At 40.0% G+C, this 12,389-nt stretch overlaps 1 protein-coding gene across 7 annotated transcripts in view; it reads right to left on the bottom strand.

Moving 5' to 3' along the window:
- Positions 1–12,389, bottom strand: part of csde1 (cold shock domain containing E1, RNA-binding) — an 82,057-nt gene that overhangs the window by 67,178 nt on the left and 2,490 nt on the right. For all 7 annotated transcript variants that reach the window (XM_055654816.1, XM_055654818.1, XM_055654821.1 and 4 more), the window contains exon 2: positions 1,822–2,174. The gene's annotated coding sequence lies outside the window, so the exon portion shown is untranslated. The remainder of the gene's footprint in view (positions 1–1,821; positions 2,175–12,389) is intronic.

Below are 12,389 nucleotides of genomic sequence, written 5' to 3'. Positions count from 1 at the left end.
GTTTTTAAAAAATCACATTTTTGAAGGCAAAAACCAAAGGAGAATAAAGACCTAGCTTGTTCATATGGTTGTGGAACTTTTCAGTGATGATTGAAGGGGACTGATTGGGTCTCTGGTCATGAGGAAAATGAAGGGCATGTGTTTTTCATACATTGAGGACTGATATGCTTAAAATGTATTGAATTTAAACAGAAAAGATTGATATGTGGAACAAAAATCAAATTGCTGAAGGAACTCAGTAGATCAAGCAGTATCTGTGGAGAGTTGGTGGGAGGGTTGGAACAAGGACTGTTCCATAGAGATAACATAAATATAGGCATAGCTGGGGCCCATTCCAGTGCCCATGGTTCTACATTTGATTTGTAAAAATTGTCAAGAATTGAAAGTCATAAATTCTTCCTAGCAGTTAGGTGTCCATCGAGAGGAACTTATTGGGTCTTTGTTTCAGAAAACAGAGGGCCCCCAACCCCTTCCTGATTGTGAGAGAGGTGTATAAAGATGATGTCCACTATGAAAATGAAGTGTTAGAGCCAGGGAATTGGAAGCTGTCAAAACACAAGAGGTGTGCTGAATGTAGCTGGGAAGGCACTGAACAAGGCAACACAGGATAGAGTTGAGGCATAGTGACAAGTACAGTCGCATAAGAGCAGTCAGACGTAACAGGTCCTATCAGTGGAGTAGATTTAAGTTAACAGAATGACAGATTAGAGAATTATGAAAGTTTCACTCAATGGTGAAGGGGCATGGGAGTGAGAAATTTGGTGCCCACGGGTGGAATAGTCAGAAATAACCACCATATTTTAAAAAAAAACCTAGATGAGGACTTAATGAATCATAGCCAATGGGTACATGTAGGATAGTAGGATTAACCCCGAGCTCATTTTAGCCAGTTCATGGGCTGAATGGTCTTCTCTGCCTTTATTTTCTATGATTCTGAGAAAAACCATGATTTAAAAAAACAATTTGTTTACCAACTAGAAATTGGTTAGACAGAATTTGCTGACCAACTATCTTTCATTCTACTGGGATTACATGCTGGACATCTGCTTGTCAGCAAATGAAGTTTACTGCTATTCCTGTTGACTTAAGTTAATTATTTTGAGATGAGTTTGGAGATGGAGACATGGTAATTGAATGATACAAAGTTGATTAGTTTGCGTTGCCAACCAGCCAGTGCAAGCTGGGTGATGATAATCTTCACAATTACAAGGTTTGCGTCCATTTCATTGAAGGTTGTTACACTTCTTAAAAAGAACGGTTGCACTTTAAACAGCTTTAAGCATTAAAATAAATGTCAACACCCACATGAAAGAACTGGAATGACCTCCCATCTAATGGACTTTACCTGGTGACTGTGGTGTGGTCAGAAAGATATAGAATGCACTAGAGCCCTAAAGTTTCTACCTAATCCAATCTCAAATAACGTTTGTACACTTTCCGTGCATTACTTTACCAGTGTCAAACCTTTCAACCATTTCTTGTCTACCATCAAGCTCCCTTTATAAACTAATTGTTGTTCCAGCCTGAATTGTTGGGATGTGTTCTATGAAACAGACTTAATTCCACATCTACATGCCCCAATGAAATCATGGATAATTTGTCACACAATTCTATCTGCTCACATATGCCCCATCAAAGCCTCAATTTTTATCTAAATGTGCAGTTATTAAAGGAATGAAAAATTAGCAAGATTAAATGGTCCCAGATTAAAAACATATTTCTCCATAACGTAATAGTTTTTTCCAAGTGATAAAGGCATTTCAATAAACACCTCAGGCAAAATTTGTTTACTCTCAGATAATATCCAAGTGAATCACATACCTTGAAGTGATGTTGAATATTGCACTTGCACTGCTGTCTGATCTGTTTAGCACGCGTTCGTTTACAAATGCTGGGTGGACAGAGAGAGAAGGATCTATCAAGCTAGTAGAGAATTCCTATTCTTGCTGCACTAGAGAGCATCCCAGGACAGCAACAAGAAGTGTAGAAGGTCTAGCAGCGTTGGGAAGTGCTCTTTGTAGGCTGTTGAGTAGGCACAAACTTCTGTTTCGGATCAAGTTTTCAGCTGTAGTTTGCTCTTTGGTTGTTGTTCAGCGTAATTTTCTATTTCTCAACGTGATCCGAACTTGAAGCAGCAGTTTCAGATGGTAAATTCAGTTATATTTCACTTCATACTGGAAAGACAATAGAATCAATGTTAAAATTGGAAGTGCTGGAAGCACTGACGGTTAAACAGCATTGGAAAGAATCAGATCCAGCATTTCGGGTCAAGGAATCTTTACATAACCATTTGATAACTTCGCTCCATTTCAAAAATGATTGAAATGCAAGTCTTTAAACAGTTTTAAAAGTCAAGGAAACCCCACAGCAAGTTGAGCTGCTCCAATAAAAACTGAGCCATGAAGAGCTCAAAATTGGAACCTTTTGCACAATAGTGAAATGTACAAGATGTACACGTTTATTGTAAGTAAATTAGGGGTTGTTGATTTGTTGTAAGGACACCATACCTTACTTGCAGTTTCTATATCTCTTTTGAATCTGCTCTCAGAACATCCATATCATCTTCACTCCAGCAAGTATGGATTTCCCCTACAGTTGCAGATGCAACCCTAATCCATGTCGCCTCGGGGGTTACCCAGTTTTGCTCTTTTCCCCCTCCTCCCTGACAAAACATGGTTTGAGTTACCCTGCTACCACCTTTCTCCCCATCAGTCTCCATATCCAAACCCCCATTATTTGCCATTTCGACCACATTCAATGCACTCCCACCACCAGTCCCACCTTCACACCTCTACCCCTATCTGCTTTTTTGCACTCTTCATGATTTCTTTATTTCCTCAACTATTTCCACCCTGCCCTGATCCAGTTGTCCCCTGCAACCACAGGAGGTTCAACATCTGTCCCTACACCTCTCATCTCCATTCGCTGCCCTTGATTTAGCCTCTTCTACATTGGCGAGGCCAAGCATAAACTAGGCCGCGATTTCACCATACAGTGCTTTGTCCACCAAGGCCTGATGATCTGCTGTGTGGTAACCATTCTAGTTACCCTTCCCGTAGGGTTCTTTCTGTCCATGGCCTCATTCATTGCCAGAACGAGGCCACACGCAAAGTTGAATATGAGCACCTCATATCCCGCTTGAATAGCTTACAATGTAATGGTATGAATTATGCTGAAACCAGGAACTGCAGATGCTGATTAATACACAAAATGACACAAAGTGCTGGAGTAACTCAGTGGATCAGGCAGCATCTCTGGAGAACATGGATAGGTGATGTTTTGTGTTGAGCCCCTTCTTCAGACTGATTGTAGAGGGCAAGAAGAAAGATGGAAGAGGGGAGAGGCAGGACAAGACATGGCAGGTAATAGTTGAAGAACAGTGGGGGGGGGGGGGGGGGGGGGGGGGGGGGGGGGGGATTGATCGACAGATGATTGTAACAAACAAATAAAAGCAGAAAGTTAAGAGGCAGGATTGAAGAGTTGTACACTGTGAAGACAGAGGGAGGAAAGTAGCAAGAGGGGAGAAATAGGTATGAGTTACTGACTTTGCTGCCCTCCGTCTTCTCCACTGCCAGAATGAGGCCATGCAAACAGGAAGAACAGTACCTTATTCTGCTTGGGCCACCTATATCGAGCACATGAACATTCTCCAATTTCAGGTAAAATGCCCCAGCGCCTTTCTCATCTACCCAGTTTCCCACACGTGCACGCACTTCCTCCCAAACCCATTTCCTTTCCCTTCTCCATATTCAAAATCCCCCATTTTTATTTTCCACCTCTACCCCATTTCAAGATTACAGAATGTAAAAAGCAACACCCGTGAAGGCAAAGGGATGTCTGACTTTAATCCCAACAGTAATTAGGATACTGTTGGTGCAAAAGACATTAACACAGCAGAATTTCTTGAAGCAGCAAGAGGATAGTCCAACTCAAGGAGTGAATATATTGGACCTTGCATTAGAAAATGAGCATGGCCAGGTGAAAGGTGTTTCAGTGAAAGAATATTTTTGGAACAATGTTCACAACTACATAAATTGTAAGATAGTTATGAATATGGATAAGTCTGGACTTCGGGGAAAGTAGTGAATTAGGGCAAGGCAGATTATAACATAAGGCAGGAGCTAGAGAGAAAAAATTGGGAGCAGCTGACATTAGACAAGTTCGCACATCATTCATGTGGGAGTAGTTTAAAGACTAACTAATTATAGTGAAGGACGGGCCACATGTTCCAGTAATGAGAAGGAATAAGGATGACAAGGTAAGGGAACCCTGGATGAAGAGGATGACTGAATTTGGTCAATAAGGAAGCATGCGTAATGTTTAAAAAGATGCAATCTGACAGATTCTTCGAGAAAAATGAATCAAACCGGAACGAACACAAGAAGGGAATTTGAAAGGCCAAAAGGAGGACCCATGAAATGTAATTGGCAAGTCAGATTAAAGAAAATCCCTAGGCATTTTATAACATACATGAAAAACAAGAGGATAACACTGGGAGAACATAGGACCACTCAAGGTTAACTGAGAGAATTTATGCTTAAAATACGAGGATGTAGGAATGGTACTAAGTGAGTACGTTGCATCTGTATTCACCATGGAGAAGGACACGAGGACAGTGAGATCAGTGTGGGGAATATTAATATGCTAGGGCAGTTTGAAATCAAGAAGGTGGTGGCATTGGATCTCTTAAAAGCACTAAATTAAGATTGATAAATCCCAGGTTATGGAAAGAAGCAAGAAAGGAGATTGCAGGTGTCTTAACAAAGATCTTTACATTTTCCAATGCCACAGGCAAGATCTCGGAGGACTGGAGAGCAGCCAATTTTGCTTCCATGTTTAAGAAACTCTAGATAAACCATGAAATAATAGGCTGGCAAGCCTCATGACAATGGTAGGGAAGCAAATAGGGAGGATTCTTCAGCATGGAATTTACTTGCATTTTGAAGAGAATGGGTTAATTAGGGAAAGTTAGCACATTTTTATCCGTAGAAAGTATTTTTGAAAAGGTGATGGAGGTGATTGATGAGAGTAAAGCAGTGGATGTTGTCTACATGGATTGTAGAAGGGCAAAAGGTTGAGGATTTTAGATAGGCACATTGATAAGGATCACATGCAAGAGGATATTAGTTTAACATGGCAGCATGTTCGGCACTGACATTGTGGACCACAGGTCTGTTCCTGTGCAGTACTGTTCTAGGTTTCCTTCCATCCACCACCCCTCCCTCTTGTTTTTGAAGAGTACAACACAGGAACAGGCCCCTCGGACCAGTGTCAATGCCAAACATGATGCTCAGACCAATTCCTATCTGCCTACACATAATCCATATCCCTCCATATCCATGTGCCTAACTAAAAGTCTCCTAAATTACACTATTGCATCTGCTTCCACCACCACCACTGGCAGCACACCACCATTTATGCAAAAAACATGCCCTGCACATCTCCTTTAAACTTTGTCCCTTTCACCTTAAAGCTATGCTCTTTAGTATTTGATATTTCAATCTTGGCAAAAAGATTATGTCCCTCTTCCCTGTCAATGCCTCGTAGTTTTATACACTTCTATCAGGTCTCCCCTCAACCTCTTGCATTCTAGGGAAAACGATCCAAGTCGGTCCAACCTCTCCCTGTAAACAATACCTCTAGATCATTCCAATAAATCTTCTCTACACCATCTCCGAAACCATCACATCCTTACTGTAATGGATGAGCAGTACTGCACGCAATACTCAAATGCAGCCTAACCGAAATCCAATAAAGCTGCATCATGACTTCCTGACTTTTATACTCAATGCCCGATCTATGAAAGCAAGAAATACAATATGCCTCCTTTACCACCCTATCAACTTGTGTTTCCACTTTCAGGTAGTTATGAACTTGGATCCTAAGATCCCTCTGTACATCAATGCTGTTAAGGGTCATGACATTAATTGCATATTTTCCACTCACAATTGACCTCCCAAAGTGCAACACCTCACACTTGCTCAGATTAAACACTACCTGCCATTTCTTGAGCTGAGCTATATCCAGTGTATACTTTCATAGCCTTCCTCACAGAGAGCGACTGCAACAATTTTTGTGACACCTACAACCCATCTACATTTACATCCATGTAATTTAGGTATATTACAAGCAACAAAGGTTCCAGCATAGATCCCTGCAGAACTCCATTGGTCAGACCTCCAGTCTGAATATTGTTCTCTCACCACAACCTTTGGTTTTCTACCAGTAAAAGCCCTGTTCCACAGTACAAGTTCATTCCAAGAGTTCTCCCGAGTTTGCCCCGATTCGAACTTGGAGATTTACGGTAATAGCCACTCGACGGTACTCGGGGCTCTCGTGGACATTTTTCAACGTGTTGAAAATTCTTCACGAGTCACGTGCTTACCTGCCATTAGCGAGTCTTCCCGAGTACCTGCCGTTCGCGTAACGAACCGCTAGAAGTCGTCCCCGAGCTCCGACTTACCCACTACGTTCATTCTCCATGCTTCCTACAAGTTGGATTTTTTTTAAAACTCGGGAGAGCTCTTGGAATGAACTCGTGTCGAGGGACAGGGCTTTGTGAACAAGTCACTGTTAATCCCATGCATCTTCATTTTCAGGATCAGCTAACCATGGGAGACTTTATCAAGTGCTTTACTAAAATGTATCCACCGCCCTACCGTTATCAATCACCATCACCTCCTCAAAAAACAAAGTTAGTAAGACACGACCTGCCAAGCACAAAGCTTTGCTGACTGCCCCCAACTAACTTATTCTTTTCGAATGAAAATGAAACATATCCTGGAGAATTCTCTCAATAGCTTCCCTAACACTGAGGCTCATCAGTATATAATTTTATCAAATCTCTCTACATCCCTTCTTAAACAAAGGAACAACTTTGGCTACTCCCCAGTGCTCCAAGACCTTCCCTGTGACGAGAGAAGACAAAGATCTTTGTTAAATCTCCTGCAATCTTTATTGCTCTCTCAATAACCCAGGACTGATTCCATCAGGCCCTGATAATTTATCCACCTTACTACTCCTCAAGAGCGCTAACACCACTTCCTTTATCTCAAACTGTCCTTGCATATTAATATTCTTCACACTGATCTCATCCATCACATCCTTCTCCTTGGTGAAAACAGATGCAAAGTACATGTTTAGTACTTTGCCTACATCCCTTGACTCGAAGCATAAATTTCCTCCCTTGTCTCTATTTCACATTACAAATCTCCTATTCAGTCTTTATCCGATTCCATATCTGTACTTCCCAATCAATTTCACCTCCATCCATTATTACTATCTCCCTCATCTGCCAACCATCCCTTCCTCATCCAGAATCCACCTCCAGAACAAGGGGTCACAGTTTAAGGATAAGGGGAAAATCTTTTAGGACCGAGATGAGGAAAACATTTTTCACACAGAGTGGTGAATCTCTGGAATTCTCTGCCACAGAAGGTAGTTGAGGCCAGTTCATTGGCTATATTTAAGAGAGTGTTAGATGTGGCCCTTGTGGCTAAAGGGATCAGGGGTATGGAGAGAAGGCAGGTACAAGATACTGAGTTGGATGATCAGCCATGATCATATTGAATGGCGGTGCAGGCTCGAAGGGCCGAATGGCCCCTCCTGCACCTATTTTCTATGTTTCTATCATTTCCCATTTTTGCCCCATCCCTTCCCCTCAACTGTCTTTACGAGCATCTTCTCTACTCCATTAGTTTGAAGAAAGGTCCAAATTCAAAACGCCACCTGTGCATTTCACTCTACGGATGTCTGACCTGCTGAGTTCCTCCAGCACTATTGTTCAACATCCAGCATCTGGAGTCTCTTGTGTCACCATTAATCACAGCAATAGCTTCATAATAGTTTATAATTCATGGATTAGTATTTTTAAAGTGTGATATACAAATAGCAATACTAATAAGAATAAAACAAAACCTTCAGGCAACCGAAACAGTAGCCAGTGTAAAGAATAAAAGCGTGCTATAGATTAACTGGACTGTGCGTATCTTTTGGGATTAAAGCACCACATCCACAACACCTATTGATTGTTCCAATTGCTTGTAATTCCCTACAGGGTTACATGGTGGCAAAATAAAATCAGAGACCACAGGGTAGAGAGTTTGATTTCTCCTCGTATAAATTACCTTATCTTGCTAGCTATGAGAAGACCCATGTTAGGAAGGAATGGGATGGAGAAATGTTTTGTTTTTGATCAGTGACTCCACATCAGTGACTCCAGAGAATAAAACATTATAGTTTAAACTATAATATTTTATTCTTAATGTTTTAATAGACAATAGGTGCAGGAGTAGGCCATTTGGCCCTTCAAGCAAGCCAATGTGATCATGGCTGATCATCCTCAAACAGTACCCCGTTCCTGCCTTCTCCCCATATCCCCTGACTCCGCTATTTTTTTTTAAGAGCCCCATTAGCTCTCTCTTGAAAGCATCCAGAGAACCTGCCTCCACCGCCCTCTGAGGCAGAGAATTCCACAGACTCACCACTCTGTGAGAAAAAGTGTTTTCTCATCTACATTCTAAATGGCTTACTCCTTACCCTTAAACTGTGGCCCCTGGTTCTGGACTCCACCAACATCGGGAACATATTTCCTGCCTCTAGTGTGTCCAAGCCCTTAACAATCTTATACGTTTCAATGAGATCCCCTCTCATCGTTCTAAACTCCAGAGTGTACATGCCCAGCTGCTCCATTCTCTCAGCAGATGACAGTCCAGCCATCCCAGGAATTAACCTTGTAAACCTACGCTGCACTCCCTCAATAGCAAGAATGTCCTTCCTCAAATTAGGGGACCAAAACTGCACACAATACTCCAGGTCGCACTGGGGCTCTGTACAACTGCAGAAGGACATCTTTGCTCTTAAATTAGATTCCTCTTGTTATAAAGGCCAACATGCCATTCGCTTTCTTCACTGCATGCTGTACCTGCATGCTCACTTTCATAGACTGATGTACAAGGACCCCAGATCCCGCTGTACTTCCCTTTTCCCAACTTGACGCCATTTAGATAGTAATCTGCCTTCTTGTTTTTGCTACCAAAGTGGATAACCTCACATTTAAAACATAATATTTTATGTTTTATTCTTAATTGTTTACTGTATGTGGTGTTGTTACCTGCGAGCAGAGTACCAAGGCAAATTCCTTGTATGTGTACATACTTGGCCAATAAACGTATTCATTCATTCATATTGCATCCTCTTGCAAATAGTGTTACACTTGCAAATTAGGTTTCAATACTCCCCAATGCTAAATTAACACTTAATTTAAGATTATTTTTGAAAAACAGTTGCTAGAATAAAATTATGAGTGTGTAAAAAGGAACTGCAGATGCTTGTTTAAACTGAAGATAGACACAAAAAGCTGGAGCAAGGCAACGGGTCAGGCAACATCTCTGGAGAAAAGGAATTGGTGACATTTCAGATGGTGACCCTTCTGCAGACGAGTGGGCAGTTAATGGAGGGCAACTATCATGCTCCAGGTCATACAATAAAGAGAGAAAATAATTGAAGGATACATAGGAGTAAAATACTTTAGCATTATTTGGCTAAAATGCAATTCAGCTCTTTAGTAAAACATTCAAGCCCAAGTAAAGCAATCTAACACATTTAAAAAAAAGAACAAAAGTTTATTGTTCCAATTTAAAATACTGTGATGAAACTTTTCCAAACCACTTACTGCTTTCCTCACCGTCTTGGTTTTTCAGACACATAAAATTGAAGTTTATTTGAAGTAATTAACTAACATTGTACTGTTCTGGAATAAAATGTCATCTTGCCCCAAATCTGCCCACTCTATTAACCTACATCTGACATTTTTCAACTTATAATGAATTATCATGTAGTCTGTCACACAATCTAATCAATAGCATACATCAGACGTGACTTACCCAGTACCGATCCTATGGAATAAAGATATATTTCTCTTAACGTCTGGAGGTGGGGGGTTAAAACTTTCACTGGAGACCCTGTTTTCTGTCAAACTTTGTGATTTGCCTCTTCCTCCCTAGTTATTTTCTAAAACGCATAATACTAATACATTCCCAATCGGCTGAATGGTTGAATTGAAACTATTTCAGTTCTTTCACCACACATCACCTGATGATTACCACGATTCAGTTTTTACTTGATTTCCAGCATTACAATATATTGTGTCAATGAATATTAAGCTAGAACATAGTAAAATTTCCTGAAGAATGTGATGGAAAGGATGCATGCTTTCAACATTACAGGATGATTATGCAATTATTGCTGAATGAAGAAATATCACTTTCTGGTTTTTGGCCCAGACAGAGCATATTTCTGAAAATAGTAATCAACAAGACAGACAAATGAATCCGGTTCATTTTCAGCACATTATTGAGAAGGGCTTTACAGACAATCGCAAGGTAAACATGTTTGATTTGCCTGCGAGCTAGAAAAAAAATTGCAACATCATGTCCAATAGAATTTGTGCTGTTCCTGGTTGCATACTAAGCATTCCCAACACTACTAGATAATCAGTTTTAATCAATGTTGTTGTTTCCACAAACTAAACCAACTGTCCCACGCATTTTGGTGAGGAGTCTCCTAATGGACCATATGTGATACAAGAGGGCAATGCGGCATGAAGAATCACAAGGTGGCTGAAGCAAATAAATGATTTAGTTTTGATTTAGACGGCTACGTAAATGGGTACAATCATAACAGTTTATTCCAGGGTTTCGCTATATTCATGTTTATTAACAACGTGACACTCACCTCAGATTTACAAATTATGCCAGAACATTGCAAGGAAATTGATTGCAGCGGATTTGGGAAAGTGGGGCTACGATTTGAAAAATAAATTAAACAGCGCGACTATGCACATTTCAACTCTTGCAATCTATTTGGAGTAAAAAGGTCTAATTGACAGGAAAGCAGCCACCAACTGCTCCAAGAAGTTTTAAATTGAATATCAGGAAAGTGGTGCAAGAATCTGGACAGATGAAAGATATTAAGTTAAAGAAAATGTAATCTTAAAGTGGCTTCTACTTATGGAAAAGTTCAGATTGAAGGAGCACAAGTAGGTACAAGACAAATTAAGTAGGACATTGTTACTACGAGAGAATAATGGTGAAAAATCAAAAATGGTTCAAATGAAATATTAATCCACAGGGCCAACTCATTCCTGCAAATTAATGTTTCTCATTTCCTATACCAAAATGGTGCAGCATGCCAAGTTAAAACCTCACTTGGAATAGAGTATAACTTTAGTGAATCATTAACATTGCAATAGTTGAGGCAGGTATCATAAAAACATTTAAAATACATTTGGACAGGTACATGGATAGGAAAGGTTTAGAGGGATATGTGTCATACAGGAGGAGGTTACTGGTTTAAAGAAATTCTATCAGTGACCAAAATTAAAATTCCTGTTGACGATTCTGTGGAAACCTGCTGGGTTTTAACATAATGCATCACATTTTGTGGAGAATCAGCACATTATTTTCAATGAATGACCCGAGCTCATCATTGGGAAGCACACTCACATCAAGCTGCCAAGTGAGTTTCTGCAACACCCAGAATTCAATAAACTATAAAAACAAACCAAATATCTTTAAAACGGCTGTTGTTCAGGGAGTGTTCACTGCTTCAAATATACACATTTTAATTGGTGCTCATTAGTGATCAATAACAATTATGAAATTAGTCTCCAATTTTAACATTGATTTCACAACTTCCAAAAATCACCGATTTACAGTCCTTCTCAAAGGATAGAACAAGCCATAATTTTATGGATTTTGACACACTAAAATGTCCAGTGCTTTATTATTATGCAGCACAAGATTAAATACCCAGAATGCAGGAAATGGTGGAGGTTGCCAACAATAAAGGTTGACATTCTAAAAGATGATCCACCCACACTACTAAAATTGTGGAAAGCTAGAATGATCATGTCAAAGTAACTCACAAGAACAACTTGAAATTTCTGATTGACCAGCTACTCAGAAATTAAGCTGTAAAGACAAATTGTTATAATCTCACCGTTGAAATATATCAAAGAAAAGTATATTGATGCAACTGAAAACAGCATACTGTTTTTCAAATAAACAGCTTTCCATATTTATTCCCAAGATGTTCTGCTGTTTTTGATGCTGGGTATAGTGCTGGTGGAGATACAAAAAGGGGTGGGATGTGGCAGTGTTACAAGTTGACAATCTGGATAAGAATTTTAACACACATTGTTTTAGCCTCAGTACTAACAATAGGCAAGACCACAGGGTGGCTTAATGGTTAATTCACTGAACAACGTTGATATCCCTGGACTACAGGCCTTGAAAAAAGCTTAAAAATGTCATCATCAAGGCTAAGGAATGTAAACATAAATAAAACTGGAACAAAACTAGCGACAGTAATTAAAATCACTAAAACAC

Source organism: Leucoraja erinacea, chromosome 24 (genome assembly GCF_028641065.1).
Source record: "Leucoraja erinacea ecotype New England chromosome 24, Leri_hhj_1, whole genome shotgun sequence".
NCBI classification, from domain to species: Eukaryota; Metazoa; Chordata; class Chondrichthyes; order Rajiformes; family Rajidae; genus Leucoraja; species Leucoraja erinaceus.
The sequence above is the reverse complement of the archived record's forward strand: the minus strand, read 5'-3'. Positions and strand labels throughout refer to the sequence as shown.